This window comes from Myotis daubentonii, chromosome 7 (assembly GCF_963259705.1).
Source record: "Myotis daubentonii chromosome 7, mMyoDau2.1, whole genome shotgun sequence".
NCBI classification, from domain to species: Eukaryota; Metazoa; Chordata; class Mammalia; order Chiroptera; family Vespertilionidae; genus Myotis; species Myotis daubentonii.
In genome coordinates this window covers 47550217-47573415 of record NC_081846.1, presented here as the reverse complement: position 1 = coordinate 47573415, position 23199 = coordinate 47550217, and the positions used below count along the sequence as shown (strand labels likewise).

The 23199-nt window shown below is 41.8% G+C and overlaps 1 long non-coding RNA gene across 1 annotated transcript; it reads left to right on the top strand.

Annotated features, from left to right (window-relative positions):
- Positions 1 to 1766: 1766 nt before the first annotated feature.
- On the top strand, positions 1767 to 20123 carry LOC132237973 (uncharacterized). Its single transcript, XR_009453705.1, has 3 exons — positions 1767 to 1894; positions 19052 to 19112; positions 20049 to 20123. It is a non-coding gene; the product is annotated as an uncharacterized LOC132237973 (long non-coding RNA).
- Positions 20124 to 23199: the final 3076 nt, after the last annotated feature.

Here is a 23199-nt window from a genome sequence, read left to right as displayed (position 1 = left end):
TCAGCGTCTGAGAAAATAGGCAGAATAAATGGGTTGGGGACACAACCAACAAAGAGTCCTGAAGGGATAAGAGATGGGAACAGATAGGTACTAAGGAAAGAGGAAGATAAGGCAAAATCAGAGGGAAGAGTTCATAAGGAAGACCCAGACATAACAAGAAATATTGCTGAGAATGAGAATGCCAGGGACATGCTGAGGTCGTCATTAAGGTTCATCCCATATTTATTGTGATGTCAGGCCTTTTCCCACAGTTATCTCACCTAATTCTCACATCAGCCTTTGGGCTGGTGTTACGACTCCAAGTTACTGCTGAGTAAAGTGGACAAGGGGAATTCTAATCAAGTTGCTTCCAAATGTTGGCCCAGAGTTCAGGGCCAGGTTGGAGGTATTAGATTTACCTACTTGTGCACCCAATCAACTAATCTGGGGGTCACCCAGTATCACAGAGAGAATAAATGGCAGGCCTGGGGTTTGAATCCGGATCTTCTGTCTCCAACAATAACAACAACTAATATTTGCTCTTCCTTAAAAACTTCCTTACCTGCATTATCCTATTTAATCCTCCTAACAAACCTACGGGAGTGGTATACATTTTATGATTTCTGACATTTAGAGATTACAAGTAACTTGCCAATGTCACTCAACATGACAGAGTCAGGATTTGAACACAGGCCTTCTGACTCCAGAGCCCAGTCTTTTAACCAGTACATTGTAATGTCTCTCTAAGTTCCAGGCTCCAAATATTTAAGCCAGCACTTTTTCTGTTCTATGTTCTCTGCAACTTTCATTGCAGCACATCTTAACTCACAACCAGCTAAAGAATAGTCCTGATGGGCATAAAGCTGTCTCCCTGTGGCTGGTGGAGACAATTCCACCCCTGAATCCTGGGAGAAAGCCCAAGGCCTCATGGAAAAGGTGCTCCCATCTGTGCCTGGCGGGTGGGTTAACTTGGCTGGGGAGAAGGAAGCCTCAGGGTGAAAGAAGTCAGTGGTTGGCGTGGCGCTTCCCTGCTCTACTTCCTGTGTGAGCCCAGACAGAGAAGGACAGCATGGAAATACTCTTTTATGTCATGGGGCTTTGTTCCCATGATGGTAGTCCTCCGTTTTAATGCTGATAGGTACAATAGGGAGGAGTATGCCCCTTAATTTAATTTGGCCTGCATATGGCAGAGCTCTCGCAAGGCTTTTATTTGGCATACTTTAGCTCAGCTAGCCTGTTGTCCTGTAAAAAGAAGCCCCTTTGAGGGAGACAGGAGATTGATAATGCGGGTGCAGATGTTTTCACACAGCAGCCTCTCTCTCTCTCTCTCTCTCTCTCTCTCTCTCTCACACACACACACACACACACACACACACACACACACACACACACACACGGAAGCTGCTTCATTGTGGGCCACTACAATGAGGATGCAGACTCAGAGTGATGGGGACCTTCGTGACTCAGGCAGCATGAGGGGAGCTGGCACCTCACAAGAGGGGAAAGCGAGCACATATTTCTCCTGTGTGTCATCCTTGCAGCTCTGGGGCTTGGAGCCAATTGGGCTGACCTCAGAATTGATGAGCCAGAGGAACAGCCTCCCCATCGGGGCGACTGTGGGCCAGATTTTCATGTGGGCTGTGAAGTACAGATTGCCACAAATCTTGACAAATACTCTGCCTGGGGGGTCATTGCAGAAATATGTGGCAGTGCTGAGAAGATTAAACAAAACTTTTCTTTCATATCATATCAGGAGGATGTTTCCTCTCCCAGCCTTCCATTCCCAGGCTAAATTTTCCTCCCACTTTCACTCCCCCAGGAAGCTAGAGCCCTCCAACTAATGTCCTACCCTGTGGCCAAGTTTGTGCCCTAAAGCATCACCGAGGACCTGCGTGGAGCCAGAGGGAAGAAGGCAGTAGGTGTGGGAGCCTTGGTAGGGATAGTGGCCTTTTTTTTTATAAAGTGCTGATCTATGTGTTATCTCCTTCAGGTGGAAAGCAGATGGGCTTTGGTGACAGACCTGGGTTTAACTCTTGTTCAACTACTTACAAACTAGGAGCCTTTGTCAAGTTCTTTTACCTTTCTGAACTTTAGTATCCTATGCTGCAAAAGGGAAATAATTGTGAGGCTTTGAGATCATCTGTGCAAAGGAACTAGCACAGTTCTAGATACATAATAAATGCTCAATAACGGATGATGGTGAGTTGTTGTTGGTTGTAGTAATAGAAGTAGTAGCGATAATAGTAGAATTTCTAATCGTTAATGGTGTCTGTAAAGCTAACCTGTTCTGAAGAGTCAAGGCCCCTCTGACTTAGCTCTGGAGTTGTAGACTAAAATAGACCTTGAAGAATCCAGCACTGTAGACATTTTAAACAATGCTCCCTATCTACTTTTAACTTGAGAGCCAATTTTTATTTCCTCATGTTCCTGGCTCTTATCTCAGGGAGAAATCTGAGGTTGACTTTGAGCCCAAGACTCACCCTTGCCAATATGGCCAGGAATCCACTGGCACACCCTCAAATGACAACTTTCAGAGCTTACTTGATTGTGAAGGCCTTCTCAGAGTTTCTAGACTTTAAAAATATTAATTGGTCACATTTACTTTCAAAACCTTTTTGAAGCCGGAAATTTTATCACCAGCTGAAAGGAGCTTCAAGGAAAAATCTGTTTTGAGTTATATTTTTCCTTGTGGATTTGCTTATGGCTGTACATAAATATTTATCTGAACTATTTCAACAAACCTTAAATCATCAGTGATCCTTATGCAAAGGACCCTTTTAGAAGGATTGTGGATGTCAAGAATGTCAGCAATCAGTGTTCTCTTTATAGGACCAGATTCCAAGGACTGAGGCCTCTTAAAAAATATCTGGAACTGTTTGGTGGTTTTCAACATGTCTTTTGTTTCCCTATTTCTGTATATCTGTTCATGCTGTTCCTTCTGAATGGAATACTCTTGCCAGTTCTTTCTTTACCTGTTGATAGTTTACACATCCATCAAGGTCTCACCCATATGGTACCTCCTACAGCAGTGATGGCGAACCTTTTGAGCTCGGCATGTCAGCATTTTGAAAAACCCTAACTTAACTCTGGTGCCGTGTCACATATAAAAATTTTTTGATATTTGCAACCATAGTAAAACAAAGATTTATATTTTTGATATTTATTTTATATATTTAAATGCCATTTAACAAAGAAAAATCAATCAAAAAAATGAGTGTCATAGGTTCACCATCACTGTCCTACAGGGCCTTGAAGCAGGCTAGAGCCAGGAGAAGAGCATCCCAGGTGGGAGAAATAGCCTGGGACACAGCCCAAAGGCAGGATATGCTGGGGGTCTCTGGGGGTCTCTGGAGAGGATGGGGTGTCCAGTGGAATGAAGCCCGAGGGTCAGGTGTGGCAGTGGTGTGAGGCAGGGAATAAGGCAGTTGAGAGCCAGGATATGAGAGGCCGTAAAAGCAGCACAAAATATTTTGGACCATATTGTATAAGCCAAAAGATGCACACCTACAGTCGTTGGGTAGGATATAGTCTACAGATGTATTTCGTTTGGCTTGCACAATGTTTTTGATATTCTTAAGTCATTTCTAACATATAAAATTAGAAAGAGTTCATATAATAATTCAGATATCTGATGGTTCTTGAAAAATTGGAGTAATTAGCAGCAATCTGCTAGAACTGAGTAGAAGCTGTTTTCCATTTATACTAAGTCACTGGCCTACTCATGGCCTGGCCACACCAGCATCTGAGTTTGATCCCTGCCTGTTGTGTGCAGGGGCCATGCAGGTAGAAGAGCAAGTTAGGCTGCAGACTCTGGAACCAGATTGTTTCTCTTCTAGGCCCAGGTCTATATCCAATTAGCTCCATGACTTTGGGCAAGTTAAGCATATTTCCAATAATGGTACCTATCTCATATGTCCATTTTGAGAACAAACCATAAAAAATTTTTAGAAGACTACCTAGCATGTAGTAAGTGCACAAAATGTTAGCTGTTATTACTATATGCTACATGAGATAATAAATTTCAGGGCTGAAACTGTCACTCATTTCTGTATGACTCACCAAATCTAGAATCTGTGGCCACAATAGGCATAAAATAAAAGTAACTGATGAATGAATATGTGCTCCAGAAATTTTTATTTTTGTTTGGTCTAAAGCTAAATTTAATTACTTTGTCCTCAAGAAATACTTCCTATTTATCTTGAGATTGACCTGAACATAATTAATTCTTTTATAAAGTAGGAAGCCAGCTTTCTCAAAAAGCCAATGGTGCTAACAAAATAAGTAAAAGGAGATGTTATTTACATGGTGTCACTTTTCTGTAATGGATCTACATTCTTAACTCTCAAATAAACCCCAACTTTGGGAAGATGCTTAATTAATTATGTGGTTTTGTTTTAGAAGCTCAGTTATTGGCCGGTAGCTGTCTGTGGTTAATATCTTTTTTTTTTTTTAAATATATTTTATTGATTTTTTACAGAGAGGAAGGGAGAGAGATAGAGAGTTAGAAACATCGATGAGAGAGAAACATCGATCAGCTGCCTCCTGCACATCTCCCACTGGAGATATGCCTGCAACCCAGGTACATGCCCTTGACCAGAATCGAACTTGGGACCTTTCAGTCCGCAGGCTGACGCTCTATCCACTGAGCCAAACCGGTTTCGGCTGTGGTTAATATCTTAATTTAATGGTTGGTTTCTAGGAACCAGCATGTAGTGAACTTAATCAGAAATGATGTTGAAATGCATGTTTGACTTGGGTTCTCTGACCATCCCAACCTATGTGAGATCTGTACTTTAAGACAGTGATTTTTAGCCTGGTGCCTCAGACAAAGATGAAGCATCTCCAAAAACAATTTGGATAGTTTGGTTGATAACTAATTTTTGGTATGTCCAACATAACTGATACATAGCTGAAGTTATGACGCCACCCCACCTGTGAACATGAATGTTTGTGCTTTTGCATGAGCTCTGCAAAGTTGACCTGCAGTGTTGGATTCACTTTCTCTCTGGAAAATTTGCACATTTACAGAGAATTTGGGTCGAACAACCTTTAATTTTATTTGGATAAACATCATCTAAATACTCAATGATGTATTCAAGAATCTAGAAACTTGCTTTCTAACTTGTACTTTAAATGTCAAGTGACTTTCTTCTTTTAATTAAAAACTAGAGGCCCAGTGCATGAAAATTCATGCAAGAGTAGCCTTCCTTCCCCCAGCTGCCAGCACCGGCTTTGCTCTCCAGCACCTGGGCTTCCCTCCTCCGGCTGCCTGCAGGCACCCAGGACCCGGGCTGGCTTCCCTCCCACCCCGGCTTCGTCAGGAAGGATGTCCAGAAGATGTCTGGTCTAATTAACATATTACCCTTTTATTATTATAGATACCTCTGCTTTTTCGAAAGAAACCTCAATCTGTCTTTAGCGCGCGCTCTCTCTCACTCACTCTCTCCTTACACAATACCTACATCTATTAAAGTTCTGGTTCTGAATTTAAAGGATGATTTCAAGTAATGACAGAATCTGGCAAATTCTTCTAACCATTTCAACATCTCTTGTTTCCTTTCTACATGACCCATGTTGTGGGTGTAAGAAATTCTAAAAATTCACCACTCCTCTGATATCTGCTTTGTTGTATCCTCATGAAAACTTTTGCTACATTCAGGATCAGAAGGAATTTTTGAGCAAAATGCCTTTGAATACTGAGGCTATTTTGAAAAAAAAAAAAAAACGAGAAAAAAAACTTACTCAAGTTGAAAACAATATTTATGTAAAAGTAAATTCTATATAGTGTTCCATTATGAACACTTAAAGAAACCGACAGTATAATCCTACAGGTTGAAAAAAAGATAAACTTTGTACATTCTTCTCTGGCTTAGAAGGAAAAAATAGTGTTTTAGTTCCAAGTGTCTTTTGTGAATTAAATGGCAGTTGGCGCCTACCTGTAGGGCACAGATATGCCAGCATATTTCCTGTTAGCATTGCGCCAGTCACTTTAAATTAAGAAGGAACCTGAGCAAGCCTTCCCCACAGAAACTGTTGACAGTAGTCATGCCGCACTCTGTGTGCATCTCAGGAACTTCTCAGACTCGTGTCCTGGATGCGTAGACAAAACAGGAGGAGGGTTGGAGTTTTTCTTTTCATCTGAATGGTGTAGGTCAGGTCGGGGGAACAGAGAGGAATAGAGAGCTCTGGTGAAACAGAGCTCTAGCGACTGCTGTGATTGGGAAATTAGATAATAAACAGTCCCTGATACCAGGATTCTAATGGCCTAAAATCAACACAGTCTGGAGACGCAGGCAGGAGTGGCCTTCCGTGCTCTGGCTTAGACCCTCCCTGGAGAGCTCTTTGTGTCAACAAGAACAGCCAGCGCTCCTGGCCGGCTCCCAGCACTCAGAGTGGGGCTATCATTTTTGTTTGCTTTGCAAATATCTTAATGGGAAGTGGTTCAACACCACCTATGGGTTAATCTGAGGGGCTCTGCTTGGCAGCTGTTCGCTCTGAGAACCACATGGCCGGCTCGGGTGGAGTGAGTCAGGCCGACTGTTAACTACCCAGCGCCAGGTTGAGGCATCTTCTTTGCTTATTGGATTTACTGGCTGGCAGGAAGCACCTTGTTGTCTTTTATTTTTAGTTTGCTCCTCCTGGGAGGGTAGCGATGTGATTCTCAGATCCAACTGTGCTTTCCCCTCTCAGGCAGGGCACTTGTTTGCCTTGGTTTCAGTAGCATGCCACATACTTCCTTCACCTAACTAAGCTCATTCTCAGAAAACCTAAAATCTGGTATTAACAGTGATGGTGTGGTGGTGGAAGCAGTGGTATTGTCACAGAAAGAAGGACCTCGTATGTTAGCCTGCAGGGTGGGTAAAGCCTCTACTCTTGTCCACCCAGGAGCTATAGAATCAAGTAGGTACTGAATTTCTAAACCATCCCTGCTCTACTGTTCCCTTCGTTTTCTCCTCCCCTCCTTCCTGAATGTGGCTTTTACTTGTCTTGACCCTTGGGAATGCTTCCCTGGGTAACTTGGCCAAGTCACGTCTTTCTGGATTCTGTCAGCCGACATGGGCACAGACGAGCTTCCTTTGTGCTTTCTTCGCTGGATTTCGGGCAGGCGTGGATGGTTTCCACCGAGCAGGTTCCCAGAGGAATGACAGACTTGGAGGCAGTTTCCAACTGCTCCATGTAGAAATGGAAAAGTTCAGAGGACTCTTAAGGTCCTGGAAAAAAATGCCCAGCTACCTGAAGGAACAACTGCTCAGCCTTCTTTCTAAGACCTTTTCCTTTCCTGAGGGGTTCCACACGTACCCTTTGGTTGCCTGGTGGTTGACAGCAGGGGTCCTGGAGTCAACCAGGCCTTGATGAACTTATTTTCTCAGAGCCTTCATTTTCTCATCTTTCTTTTTAAAATATATTTTATTGATTTTTTGCAGAGAGGAAGGGAGAGGGATGGAGGGTTAGAAACATCGATGAGAGAGAAACACCGATCAGCTGCCTCCTGCACACTCCCCACTGGGGATGTGCCCGCAACCAAGGTACATGCCCTTGACCGGAATCGAACCCGGGATCCTTGAGTCTGCAAGCCAATGCTCTATCCACTGAGCCAAACCGGTTAGGGCCATTTCCTCATCTTTAAATGGAAAAGGAAATGGCACAATATCTACCTCACCACATCTTGAAAGTTAAATGAGTTAAATACGAACTGCATGGCATTCCACCTGACACATAAAAGCACTCACTAGTAGTAATAAGGAGAATGATTGTTATCTTCGAGGAATCCAGCTTTCTTGATATAGTCCTTAGTGTTATGCATTTTTTTTCTGAAGTACTCATGTTGAAGTCTGTTACTCCCACCCCTTTAAAGTTAAGCCAGTGCCAAATTGAGGCCAAATCGAGTATCAGAGTAAATAATGATAATGAAAGAAAACAATATTTTGAATAAAATAAGAATTTATAAGCCACATTGATAGAGAGAAGGAAAGAAAAAGAAAGGAGGAAGCGAGGGAGGGAGAAAGAAAGGAAGGAAAAATAGAGTAAGCCTTTCACTGCAATAGAATGTGAAATAATAAATATAGGGGAAATAATGAAAACAGAAAATTATCAAGTCATCACTGTCTCAGGTAAGAATCATCAATGGATGCTAAAACTAGTATGTGAAAGTTTAAGGAGTAACAAGTTACTTTCACAGTCTCGAAGTAAATCTCCATGAGATACTCATCAATGGTACCAGGGCAGTGGGGAGACCTGGCAGAACCACCTGAGCCAAGTGATGAAAGTTAGTATCACCAGCATGTGGCTCCTGATAGGATGCGCTGAGAAGAACACACCATCACTTCTGTGGACTTTTTTGCGAAATGTGCATAACCTGAATTTAATCACAAGGAAACAGCGGACAAACCAAACAGAGGAACCTCTTCCAAAATGACCTGTAAGCTCCAGGATGAAGCACAAAGGAAGACTGAGGAACTGCTCCAGATGAAAGGAGACTAAAGGAACATGCGACTGAATACAGTGTATGACCCAGCGTTTTCTCTTGCTGTAGAAGACAGCATGGGCAAAATTGGCATTGGATACATTCGATAATAGTATGATATTGATATTAATTTTGTGATTTTATTACTTTATTATAATCAGACTAGAGGCCTGGTGCACAGATTTATGCACATTGAAAGAAAATTAATTAGAAGCTGGCTGGCGGGTCAGAACTGGACGAGACAGGCTGGACACACTCTGGAGCCAACCTCCTGTGGTCCCTCCCTGGCCAGCTGCACCTGCGGCGGCACCAGGGCTCAAAGGGCATCTGCAAAGTGAGCGGGGTCCCTCTGGCAGGTAGGGTTCCTCAGCCTGGCCTACAGGGAGTGGGCCAAAACCAGCAGTCCAACATCCCCAGAGGGGTCCTGGAGTGTGAGAGGGCACTCTGCAAAGTTGCTATCACTAGGCAGCTCCTGCATTGAGCCTCTGCCCCTTGGTGGTCATTGCGTATCATAGCTACCGGCCAGTTGGCCGGTTGGCTGGTCTCTTAGGCTTTTATGTATATAGACAAGAGAATGGCCTTGCTTTTAAGAAGTACACATGGAAATATTTAGGGATAAAGGAGTATAAGGTACAACTGACAATCAGATGGTTCAGAAAGCCCTGGCCAGTTGGTGGCTCAGTTGGTTGGAGCGTCATCCTGTGCACAAAAAGGTTGCGAGTTTGATTCCTGGTCAGGGCACATACCTAGGTTGTGGGTTCCATCCCCGGTGTGTGTGAGAGGTAAATGATTGATGTTTATATCTCACATCCATGTCTCTCTTTCTCTCTTCCTTACTCACTCCCTCCTTTCCTCTATTTATGAAAATTAATGGAAAAATATCCTCAGGTGAGGATTAACAAAAAATAATGGTTCAGAAAAAAATTGTATGTGTGTGTGTGTGTGTGTATAAAGAGAGAGAGAGAGAGAGAGAGAGAGAGAGAGAGAGAGAGAGAAAGAGAGAGAGGAGAGGAGGTAAGGTAACTGTGAACATTGCTAATATTTGGAGAATCATTGAAGAATATACAGAATCCCCCATACTATTCTTGCTTCTTTTCTACAAATACGAAATTAAATAAAAACAAAAAGTTAAAAAATAAGTTAGTGCTACTTCCTCCCTTTAGACAGGGCACTTCATTAGCAATTCTCTCTTTGGAGCCTGACCCTCTCCAGCCACACCCGAACGTCTGTCCACATCAGCATTGCACTGGTTGGTGTCTGTCCTAGAGCTTCTCCACTGTGACGGAGCTGATCAGTCACTCCCCACAATCCTGTTCGCACTTTTTTGCTGCATTTTTAAAAATTCCCTAAAATGTTCCTCCCTCCCTTCCTGCCCTCCACCTCTCCTGTCTTTGGGCCTCATCATTTGGTGCCATGTTCATCATGCAACTCAGTACTACTTTCAGAATTAAAGGAGGAAAACAGGGTTAAATATTTTCTTTTGGGGGTGACAAGAGCATCGTATAAGGAATACAGGTGTTAGACCGCTCTCTTTCCCTCTGACTTGGAAAAATCACATCACCTTTCTGTCCCTGAAATTTAGTTTACCCACTTACAGCATGAAAAATCTATAATAATAAAAGCATAATGTGCTAATTAGACCAGACAGCTGAACGACCTTCCAGAGATCATTCCGGATGTCCTTCTGGATGAAGCCATGGTGGCGGGAACTGAGGCAGAGGCGGTTAGGGGCAATCAGGCAGGCAAGCGAGAGTTAGGGGTGATGAGGCAGGCAGGCAGAGTGGTTAGGGATGATCAGGCAGGCAGGTGAGCGGTTAGGGGCGATCAGGCAGGCAGACAGGTGAGCAGTTAAGGGCGATCAGGCAGGCAGGCAAGTGGTTAGGGACAATCAGGCAAGCAAGTGAGCCAGTGGTTAGGAGCCAGTGGTCCCAGGTTGGGAGAGGGATGTCTGACTGCCGGTTTAGGCCTGAGGGATCAGACCTAAACCGGCAGTCAGACATCCCCAGAGGGGTCCTGGATTGCAAGAGGGTACAGGCCAGGCTGAGAGACACCCTCCCCCCCCCCCCCCTGCACAGATTTAGTGCACCAGGCCTCTAGTATGCAATAAATGGTCCCTGAAGTTTTCTTTGCCTCCGCAGATCTATACCCTGGGATAATTTAGTCTCTTTTTATTATTGTTTAATTTCGTAAGGATTTTAATTGATTTTTAGAGAGAGAGGAAGGGAGAGGGAGAAAGAGAAAGAAACATCAATGTGAGAGTGAAACATTGATTGGCTGCCTCCTGCATGCCCCCTACGAGGGATCGAGCCCAAAACCACAAGCATGTGCCCAGACCCAGAATCAAACCAGCAACCTTTCAGTGCATGGGACAATGCCCAATCAACTAAACCACATCTGCCAGTGCCTAATTCAGTCTTTAAAGTGCTGTAAATGTAACTCAAAAGTAACTCAACCCACAAATTACCTTGTGATCCCGCCCAAAGGAGAGACAGGTTACAGAAAGAAATACTCCAACTAGCTGTCATTATCATTCTCCCTTCTTTCAAGCCTGAAGTTCCCAAATTCAGGGATTTGTCTTTCAGAAGTACAAAATTATAAACAATAAGTATAACACCTTGTTAAGTATCTTTTTTATTTCAACATTCCTACAGTGTATACCTCTCTTAATTTAATCCTTTAAAAATCCTTTGTCTTATGTTTTTATTTTGTTCTGCCTGAAAGAACAAATGTAATTCTTTTCCCCCAGCTTGGCAATAATTTTTATTTCTATTTTGCAGATGAATGAGCTGCAGTGCTAATTTGTCCAAGTTAGAGTTGCCACATTTAGCAAATGAAAATGCAGGATACCCACTTAAATATGGATTTTATATAAGCAACAGTTATTTTTTATGTCCCAAAAAGTATTTGAAAAAAAATATACTAAAAATTATGCATTGTTTACCTAGAATTCAAATTTAACTGTGTGTCCTTTATTTTATCTGGGAATACTAGTCCAAGTTCTTTGAAACTAATATATCATGAATATGTATTTGTATACCATGAATATATATCATGAAATGTGTTGCTAAACCTTTACCAAGTGTTGACAACAGCCCTCTGACCTCTATGTGCTATAACACATAGTGTTTTTTTCTCCTTTAAGAGCTTTTGATTAAAAACACATCCAAAGACATCAATTCCCATTTATTTATTATGGACTTCACTCAGATGTCACCTTCTGTAGCCACTTAGGCTAAAATTGCAGACGCTGCCTCGAACAATTCCCATACCCTTTCCCAGCTTTAATTTTCTTCTTTGGCATGTCTATTTAATATGCTTTCATATTTACTTGTTTGTTTTTTTGATTATCTGCCTCACCTAGAATGTAGGTTCTTATGAGCATAGGATCTTGGATCAGCTATTTCCCTGATAATAGTAGGAGACATATTGAAGGCGCTCAGCAAATATTTGTGGAATGAGTGAATGGTGTCTGTGAGGCTGCTGAGGACGTTATATTGCACATGTAATATACACCATTCTCATAATCATTCAGAATCTCAAAAGGCTTGTTACTAACTCAGTAGACACAAGGTAAGGAAAAAGTCAGCAGGCTAGTGGTCAAGGGGTATCTGCAGATATAGCTCAGCTTAACTTACTCTGCCTCGAGAACTAAATGTTAGTTGACGCCGGTGTCATTCCTTAAGATCCCAAATGCAATCTGGAAGGGTCCTGTAATAAAATGGCACTGGATGCTGAGAGCACAGACTTCATGTCCACCAGCTCTGGATTTGTATCTTGGAGTGTGACCTGAACAGGTTACTTAAACAGCTCAAGCTTTGGCTGTGAAATGGGTACCCTGGTCGTACCTATGCTGCCAGCACTGAGGTGAGGATTACATGAGATGATCCAGTCAAGTCCTCAGCAGAGTAAAGCGTGGTTCAGCCGTTCAGGCAGTGCTGTGGCCCTCAGCCCACGGCCAGGCGTTATTTTGGGTGATGATGCTCACTACTGCATCTTAATTCCAGCTCGGGTCTGAGGCTGGGTTTTCTCTCAGCTCCCTTGGATGCTGACCAAGAACTGGAGTAGGTTTTATGGGTGGCTCTTGATCAAGTGCCCTTTTGTCCAATAAAGCAAGCATTCTCTGCAGAAAGAAAGAAGAAAAGCCTTTTGCTCCTACCTTAGACTTCATACAGTGACAATTGCCTGCACAAAAGGAGTGAAATAGGGCAAAAATGAGAATGCAAAAACTGACAAATTAAGGCTGTTATGGGCTCACAGTTAAGGAAAAGCAGTGAGGCAAACAAATATCACATTTAAAGGACTCAGTGGGATTTGGGAAATTAGCGTAAGTACATAAATAAGTAGTGCTAATTTAGAGCAATGGCATTATGAAATATTTATCGGCCTTTTTGAGTCATTTTGATGAATCTGTCCTTGAGCCATGTTATTTTTTTAAATTAAATGTATTGGGATCACATTGGTCAACATGAACATATAGGTTTCAGATGTGGGTTTCTATATTACAAGATCTATATATTGCATTCTAGAAACCCCAGCTTTCCAGCCTTTGTAATAAAAGATGATTAAGTTATGCATTTTGACATGGTAATTTGTTCTTCTTAAACATTTTATTACCTTACACTTCTCTGTGCCTCCAACATTACTAAATAAACATAAACAATAAAAATATGCAATGACACTTAGCTGGTGCAAATCAGGGAAGATCAGATGCATAGTGACAATGTGGGGAGATTCAAATCTGAGTATTATCCCACATGTACACCCTCAGCCCTTAGAATGTTCACATCCTATCTAATAAAACAGTAATATGCAAATTGACCATCACTCCAACACACAAGATGGCCAGTAGGGGAGGGCAGTTGTGAGCAATCAGGCCAGCAGGGGAGGGACCAGGCCTGAAAGGGAGGGCAGTTGGTGGCGATCAGGCCTGCAGGGGAGGGTAGTTAGGAATGACCAGGCCAGGGGAGGACAATTGGGGGGGACCAGCCCTGCAGAGGGGAGCAGTTGGGTGTGACCAGACCAGCAGGGGAGGGCAGTTAGGGGAAATCGGGCCAGTAGGGGAGGAGAGTTAGGGGCTACTGGGCTGGCAAGGGTGGGAAGTTAGGGGTGACTGGGCCAGCAGGGGAGGGCAGTTGGGGGCAACCAGGCTGGCAGGGGAGGGCAGTTGGGGGCAATCAGGCCTGCAGGGAGCAGTTAGGCATTGATCAGGCTGACAGGGGAGTGGTTAGGGGGTGATCAGGCTGGCAGGCAGAAGCAGTTAGAGGCAATCAGGCAGGTGGGCAGGCAAGCAGTTGGGAACCAGCAGTCCTGGATTGTGAGAGGGATGTCCGACTGCCTTTGTAGGCCCAGTGGGATCGGGCCTAAACGGTCAGTTGGACATCCTTCGAGGGGTCCCAGATTGGAGAGGGTGCAGGCTGGGCTGAGGGCCACCCCCCCACACACACGAATTTCATGCACCGGGCCTCTAGTTCCATATAGGAACTCAATAAGAACACCTGAGTTGCCAGTTGGAGTTCAACCTCTGGCCAGTTCATGGAAACATGCTCAGGTCAACAAGGCATGTTTTACAAGGGCCATGTCCCCTTCTCTGATATCATTCCTTAAATGTCTTGATTTACTTTCAGAGCCTGAACTGACTGAAGCCATTTCTGAAGATGTTTATGTTTTCTATTACCTTTCATTTTAATAACTTCATAAGGAAATTTGTATGACTTATCTAAAGCATGCTTTCCTTGATATTCAATGGGCTCCTGTTATGTCAAAAAAATCTTGGTTTGAGCATATCTTTTGCAGGGCTGATTGACGCTGCTTCTTGGGAATAAGAAATTTACCTCTTCTTAAAAGCTCCATGTACGTGATATTTTTTCAGACCTATCAAAGAAGCAGGGACAAATCTGCTTGGTTATGCTGGTGAGCCTTTCTCCCAGGACTATCAAGACGCGAGTATATAATAACTACTCCCAAATCTAGAGACAGCAGGGAAAGTAACAAAATCAACCCACAATGAATTAGCTGCATTCTATCCTGTTTGAAATTAGAATATGCTTTCAAGTGTGAACAACTAATGGGTTTTTCAGTTTGTCTGGAAGCCATTTTAGATTAAAATTGATCAAAGATAAAACATAATGTTGCAAATTTTATCAAAGTTAATAAAAATTGCACAAAGAAACTTAGATGAAGTTTAAGAAATGAAGAATCAGAGAAAAACCAGTGTGTCTCTACTCCCGTCCAAGAAAAGAGTTATTGATTCTAACCCTAAAGTAAAAGAGGCCAGTTACAAGACCAGCTTGATTGATCAGGTCCTCAATGAGCACCCTGCTTCCTCTGTTATAATTTGATGTGTAAAAATTCATTCTCCAGAGTATATCAGCCAACCAGTGAGGGGGAAAGTCCAGTCCAGATTATGCTCAATATAAAAATCACTCACTGGCATTCTACTTTTCAAATATGATTCTTTTGCGTTTAGTTAGTGTAACTCAGCTCCCCACCCCAAAATCATCACCCCTCAACAAACTGGCAAACTGAATGTTGGAGCCTGCAAAGCTGAGACGCATCCCTACTAGGCACAGTGACTTCACCTAGTGCCGCCAGCCTGGCATGACAAAGCCAGCTGGCCTCGTGGATCTTTGCTCCAGAAGAAGAAAGATGTCAGGCATTCTCAGCAGCCGTGCACTCAGGAGCCAGCCTTCGTTCTGCCTCTCATCCCGTCACATTGGGACCAGGGTTTCAGAAGAAGGGATTAGACATGAATTTCATTTGGGGGCATGTTCAGGGCAGACACCCAGCAGAAGAGTTCTCAATAGTGAGCGAGAGTTTCTGTCTCTCCTAGAACACACGGTTCAATGAACTGACTGCAGCCGAGCAGCCAAGCAACCAGCCATGGAGGCAGTCTGCTTGAGACTTCAGTCGTGGCTTCAGAGAGGCTAGAGGAGCCCTAGAACTATTCAGTGAAGCACGTAGAGAGAGACAGCTACCTCCTATTCACTACCCTTTGATAACCAGATGCGCTGCTTCTGCAGTTTAGCATGCGATTTCTAATGGAGGCCGAGGACAGTGTTTCTCGTGTGCATGTTTTCTTTTTTTAATTTTTCCTACAGATTCAAAATAATACCACATTTTTAAAGTGAACAGTTCCTTAATATCATTTACTTACCAGTCTACCGTCAAATGTTCCCAGTTGTTCTAAGATGTTCTTTGCAGCAGTCAGTCCATGCCAGGATCTAGAACAGGGGTGGGCAGACTTTTTGACTCGAGGGCCACAATGGGTTCTTAAACTGGACCGGAGGGCCGGAACAAAAGCATGGATGGAGTGTTTGTGTGAACTAATATAAATTCGAAATAAACATCATTACATAAAAGGGTACGGTCTTTTTTTTTTTTTTTTTTTAGTTTTATTCATTTCAAACAGGCCGGATCCGGCCCGCGGGCCGTAGTTTGCCCACGGCTGATCTAGAACATTACATTGCATCAAGCTGTTAGGTCCCTAAATCTCACGACACTCCCTCTTTTCATGACACTGACTTTTTAAGAGGTCAAGCCAATTCTCCCATAAAATAGCTCACCTTCTATACTTGTCTGCTTGATTCTTTGTGGTCTTAGCTTGTCCCTTTATACCTGCATTTTGGGTAAATGGCAAATTAGATTTAAAGCTTTGATTAGATTCAAGTTAAATTAAATGAAATCAATTCACAGGGTTGTTGGAAGTATTCCATGAGCTGTCCATGTACCCATGCTTTGCCGGGTGCCTGGTGCCATGTACACAAGTAGTTTGACCAAAGGAAAAAATATGAATATCCTGGGTGATGTTGAAATCTTTATATTGCCCCACATCACAAGACAGTGCTGTCTGGGGATTAGAGGTGCTAAGGTTGGCATTGGGTTAAGATGGTGACCTTCTGATTTCTCCCATGTGCTCCCCTTGTGACAGGAAGGAAGGAATCTGTATGGTGGTTTTTTGGTATGATATGAATGTCCTGTTCCCCATCAACCATTTGTCTTAAGGTTTTATCAGCAATTGATCATCCTTGCCTGTGTCCAAAAATTCCCTCTGAAGTCTTTTCTGTCAGCGGGTCTTATGCTGCACTATTTACTAGTTATGACATGAAAAAGTCATGAGCTTCTCGTTGCTGAATTCCCACACCTGTAAAATGGGTATAAAAATCAAATCAAATCACAGGGCTGTTGGAAGCATTACATGAGCTGTCCATGTACCCATGCTTTGCCGGGTGCCTGGTGCCATGTACTCTAGTTATCATTGTGCATTTCTGTATTTTGGCTGTGGCACCTTGGGGAGCATTATCTACTCATTGCCAGTCTCAAGTCTCAGAGGCAGATGACAACACACCTCGTGAAACTGCTGTGGAGTTCAAGTAGTTAGACTTTTGAAGAATATTAACTTATACCATTTTTAAAGGCAAATTGGAATTTGTTTCAGATAAGCACTGCCCAGATCGATGTTTCCTAAGATGTGATATAAGAACCAATGGGCCCCCAACATGCTCCATGGGAGAAGGGTTCTGTTGTTGAAATGGCATCTGGGAAATGCTGCCCATTTTCTTCCTCTTCAGGAGTTTCATTGTGCATATTATTAAGTTAAAAATTCTGGAAAGCCTCTTAAGAAAGAAACCTGCTTCACTGCTTAATCAATTATTCTCTCATCTATTTGCCTGTGGAAACTACTCACCCCTCCTCCACCTTTTTAAACCAAGTAACACATGTAAGCATTACATTGAGCTGCTTTAGACTTTTCCAAAGGCTTGAATGAGGAGGGAGTCAAACAGATGAGCTGACTTCCAATGGAGCGTTGGAAGGGTCGGCCACTGGTCTTTGAATCCTGAAAAGCCATGCAAGCTAGAGGAGTTCCTAAGAGGTTCATTTATTTGTTGGTGCAGGAAAGGCAGAAATTGGAGACCCCCTAGTAATTCAACAGGCGAACTCTCTTCCTTAGATGTTCTCCAAGTCTCAACAGGACTCCTAGAGGATATCAGAGTCCATCCTTCCTGTAGGTGCCCCACAGCCACTGGAACTTACCTGGGCTGACAGAAGTGAATCCTTTGGGCTGAGGTACAGAAACAAAAGGGCATAGAGGTGTCATGGTTCAGAGGAAGAGCGGAGGTTTGTAGTCAGAAAAACAGGGTGTCATTGTCTTATCTCTACCAGGTATTCACTTTGATCTCTGGGCAAATTCCTCACTCTCTCTGACCTTCAGTTTCTTCATCTATGTGATAGGGACAATTAAAGCACTTAGCTCAAATGGTTGTGAAATTCTCATTAGATATATGAAAGCATTTTTAAAATATGGAGTGCTATATAATTGCTAATTAATTTTAATCTTCATGGCCCATATTTTGGGGGTCCACTAGTCATTCTAGTGTTTATTCAACAACTTGTCAAATATTATTGAGCCACTTACAATGTACAAGACACTGGGTTAGGTGCTGATACAGATCTGATAAAGCAAATTTAGTTCCTGACTTCATGGAGCTTGCATTCCATAGTGGGAGACATATGATAAATAAACATAGGCACAAATAAGTATATCAGTATAGTCTCCTCTCCTCAGGTACTGATGTGATATTTTAAAAATAGGTTTATTGCTATAATCTACTATAAGTAGATGCACATTGAAGGTAATATCCATGAACTGTTCTCAGAAAATGAGTTTGTCGGTTTAAATTAAGAATATGATTATTAGTGTAGAACTGAAAGAGACCTAAGGAATAATTTATCTCCATCCATTTTATAGATGAGGAAAACTAGAACCCAGAATACTGGAGAAATTTACCCAGTCACATATTTTGGTTTTGTGTGTATGTGTGTGTGTGAGAGAGAGGAGAGAGAGAGAGAGAGAGAGAGAGAGAGAGAGAGAGAGAGAGAGAGAGAGAGATCGGGGTCTTGAAGCCGGGCTCAGAACCCACTTTTCCTTCCCTTAGTCAGCTTTCCACTCTGCTGGGTTCCCCTGGCTTCTATTTTAACGGCTTGTTATGATTATCACACTTGATACAATGTGTTCCAATTACAAGAAATTGGGAATGCAGCACAATTCATTTTTTTTTCCCCAAACTTTGCTCCAAGTAACAAGTATTTTAATAGATGTTAATAGGTTATCATTTTTTAAGTTTCTTGGTCAAATTAGTTTAGAAAACCCTGCATACCCCCCCCCCCACTCTACTTTAGAAATCCATAAACGCATATTGTAATTGTAAGAGAGCACGCCTGTACCTCAGCCCAAGCTCCTAAACTCTGCTCAACTCAGCATTTCCCAGACTTATTTGACTACAGGATCTATTTTGAATTATTTTAACAACTAAAGTGATTAATGTGCTGGGTGGGTAGTGCATGCTTAGCCTTACTTGGTTGACTTCATGGTAAAGTTTGTAAAAGCCAATAGAAAATAAACCAAATTTGGTCACACCGTTTTAGAAAGGACAGTTTCTTGGGTCTCAGGATCCCGGGCTGACTGTGGATGTAGGAGTAATGCCATGCCCTTTTAGCCAAGGGCTGGGATGGGAAACACTGGGAGCTTAATGAAGCAACTCTCTTTAAGTTTTTTAAATTATCCTTTTCAAGCTTCTTAAACATTATGATTATTTTTATTTTTGTTTTTAGGCATTCACAAGCCCAGAGTTCTCCAAAAGAGTATGATGTCTTCACAGGATATCCAAATAAGGTAGCTGGACATCTTGATTTCGAAGTAACTGAGTATCTTTATTTCAGACTCATCCAAGTCGGTGGGTCTGAAGTCTGTCTGTGGCTGCTCGGTCCAGCCACATCCAAACATGAAACTGTTAGTGATATTTTGAAGTCTTTGAGACAAAAGCCCAGCTCACTAAAGAACTTGGTTCAGCAGAGAGACAGGGAGGTACAGCGAAGAGAGAATCAAAAGCCTGGAAATTCGCTGCTGAGAATAAATGCTAGCTGCTCCCCGAGGTGATCTGTCTGTGCACTCCACTCTCTGCAGATGTGAGAGCCTTTTTCTGAGCAAGGACCCGAGGTTCTTTGGTAGCACTTTGATATCCTGCTTGAATTCAATATGTGAAATGGAGGCGTCTCTCTGTGACTTGGAGCCCACAGCAGGCTTTGAAGTCGGATCCAATTTTTGCTGCCTACTATTTGATGTTGAAAGGATGAAATGAAGAAAATGTACAGTTTTTGCCAGTAACTCTGCTGAGCATATGTAAGATTAAAAAAACAAAATCCTTTGGATGATGTACTTAGAAATGTTAAGTAGATTAATACCTTCCTATAGGTTTTCTTTTTTCTTTCTTAGGGATAAGCATCAAGTATAGGAGAAAATCAGCACATAGCTATTTTTATATTCCGGACTATAATTAATTTAAGAAGGGGCTAGGTTAACGTGTTCAGAGGAAAAGGTGAATGAATGAAGTAAAGGGTGTCAAGACTTTGCTACAATTTGTCCCCAAGGAGAGCCCTGCACTCAATGGCAATGCGAGCCCGCGGCGACGTACAACGTGACCCCAATATACTTAGCTTCCTCTCCACACGGTCGGGGTTAGGGGTCCCTTAGTTAAATGGAAGCCATGTCCTTAAAGTTGTCTTATCAGTGGATTAAAAATAACACTTTCCTTTCTGGGTCTTTCTGAAGCACTCAGTGTCTGGGACTGATTTGCTGTCTTCTCGGACATGCCATGCTGCTCCGGGTCGCCCAGGACTGAGTCCCTCGAGGGAAGCCCCTGCAAACCCTGGTAAGAAGAACAATTTGATTGCTACTCCTACCACTTGCCTGCCTGTGTACTTTTAGTGAGTTATTTGGGCAGTACTGTCCCAAAGGCAGGACTCAGACAGTAATACGAGCTAGTGTTAACACAAATTTCAGGTGTGGGAAGCCACGAAGACTGGAAGCTGTTTGCCACCTACCCATGCCATGTAAGTTTACTTTTCTGAGGGAAGAAAATGGATAGCAGAGGCCATACTTTTCCTTTGAGTTGTAAGAATCTTACATTAAGAAACTGCTTAAAACTTCATTTTGTTAAAGGAGAGATAAACAGCTGACCAGCTTTTAGTGGAGCAGATTATTCAAGGTCAAAATCTAGGGCTTGGTAAAGAATATGGATTTAGTGAGTAGGTCTGCTCTTTTGGCAACGTGGCCATTCTTCCAGCATGAATACAAACATCTTGCCGCAGTCATTTGAGAAATAATTATTTCTGGTTCCTTTTCTAAATTCTTTGCTACAGAATATGGTAAAAGTCATCTTGGGGGCTTATATGTGGCTAAAATCAGTACTTCTGAAAGATTGAATAGAAGCATAATTATCAGAAATATTTATGAACCAAAAGATACTCAGGACAATGTAGATCATTCCAAAGGAAAAAAACTTTTCAACTTAAAATACCAACGTTACACTTACTGCCGATCTTATTTATTTTTCTGAAATATGCAGTAATTTCTCAGGTCTGTCCAAATTGCTTCTTAGTCATTTTTTTCAGTGAGAAAGTAGTACTATATGAAGTGGGAAATGTATTTTAAAAATGTGAGGAGCCCTGACTGGTTTGGCTAAGTGGATAGAGCGTCGGCCTGTGGACTCAAGGGTCCCGGGTTTGATCCTAGTCAAGGGCATGTACCTTGGTTGCGGGCACATCCCCAGTAGGGAGTGTGCAGGAGGCAGCTGATGAATGTTTCTCTCTCATAGATGTTTCTGGCTCTCTATCCCTCTCCCTTCCTCTCTGTAAAAAATCAAATATATATATGATATATATTCATATATATAAATGTGAGGATATTCTGTCCACATGGAACTTAAACTTCAGAAGAAAGACAAGAGAGGATGAGTGTATCATAGCAGAACTTTTAAAATGGATACACAGAAAATGATAAACTTGTCAAAGGAAATATTTTCCCCACAGCCAGACTGTGTTCAGGAATAAGGCCAGCATGAGGTAGGGGTAGGATTAGTGTAAAAAGAAGAAAATTTAGGGTAAATACATTGTGGTGGAACAAAATCCATTATGTAAGAATCTAGTTGACGTTTTTTCTCTATCTAAACAGACAATCTTTATCTTTTAATTGGGGGTGTTTAGACCATTTACATTTAATGTGATTATTGGTATGTTTTGGTTTAAATCTATCATCTTGCAATTTGTTTTCTATTTGTTTCATTGTGACTGTTGTCTCTTGGCATTCTACTTTAAAATACATGTAACTTTAAATACATGTGAAAAGAAAATTTTCAAGTATGGTTGAGTAGTCAAAGGCACACATTCTGGGGTCAGAACTGCCTAGATTCAAACCTCTGCTCTCCTGTGTATGTTAATAAGGTTACATAATTCCTCACCTTAGTACCTACACATGTAAAATGAAGGAAGTAGTAGTTTATAGCTGAAGAATAAATGAACTAGTATAAGAATAAGTATAGGGCATAGCAAAATGTCTATGGTGTGGTGATTTTTGTAATTGATATTATGTAAATGAAAAGTTAATCTATAAGTATGAATAATAAAGTATCAAGTACTTATTGTAAAGCATTAAGTTTTAGTGGGATAGCTCAAGGGGAGCTAACATATATTGTATTTGAGGTAAGTATTAAAGAGAACTAGTTGGGTTAGTTATTTTTCACAATCTTTAGGAAAGTGACCCATAAAGTCAAACTTACTGTTTCACATCTGACATGCTGTAAATGGCTCATATGCACTTTCCTGTCATAATTATTTCTTCCAACCTAGATGGTTTCTATTGAATTTGCCACCATTACCATTACTTCTCCTTATACTCTAGGGGTCTTCCTGCCTTCGTTATTTTCCTCCTTCAATGTCTCTTATGCACATATGCCTGGGGAGCTTTTCTAAAGCATATACCCTGATCATCACATTCCCTTCCTTCACACTCTTCAGTGGCTCCTCATTGCCCCAGCATCAACTCTAAGTTGCTTTAAAAATTTTTTTCTTTTCAATTACCATTGCCATTCAACATTATATTACTTTCAGGCATACAGCATAGTGGTTAGACATTTATATAACTTGCAAGGCAATCTTCCTGATAAGTCTAGTACCCACCTTACACCATGCATAGTCATTACAATATTATTGACTATATTCCCCATGACTATTTTGTAACTGCAATTTGTACTTCTTAATCCCTTCACCCTTTTCACTCAGCCCCCTCCCATCTGGCAACCATTAGTTTGTTCTCTGAATCTATGAGTTTGTTTCTGTTTTACTTATTTGTTTATTTTGTTCACTAGATTCCACATATAAGTGAAATCATATATTTGTCTACCTTATTTCACTTAGCATAACACCTTCTAGTTCCACCCATGTCGTTGCAAGTGGTAAGATTTCATTCTTTTTAATGGCCAAGTAGTATTCCATTGTATGTATGTACCACATCTTTATCCATTCATCTGTTGTTGGACACTTAAGTTACTTCCATATCTCAGCTATTGTAAAAAATGCTGCAGTGAACATAGGAATGCATATATCTTTTTAAATTAGTGTTTTGGATTTCTTCAGATAAATACCCAGAGGTGGTATTATTGAGTCCTATGGTAGTCCTATTTTTAATTTTTTGAGAGACTTCCGTCCAGTTTTTTTGGAATTTGCAATCCCACCAACAGTACCTTTTCTCCACATCCTTGCCAACACTTGACTTTTGATGTATTGATGACAGCCATTCTGATAAATGTGAGGTGATATCTCATTGTGGTTTTAAGTTGATGATTAATGAATTTTTATATGTATATTGGCCATTTGTTTGTCCTCTTTGGAGAAATGTCTATTCAGGTCCTCAGCCCATTTTCAAG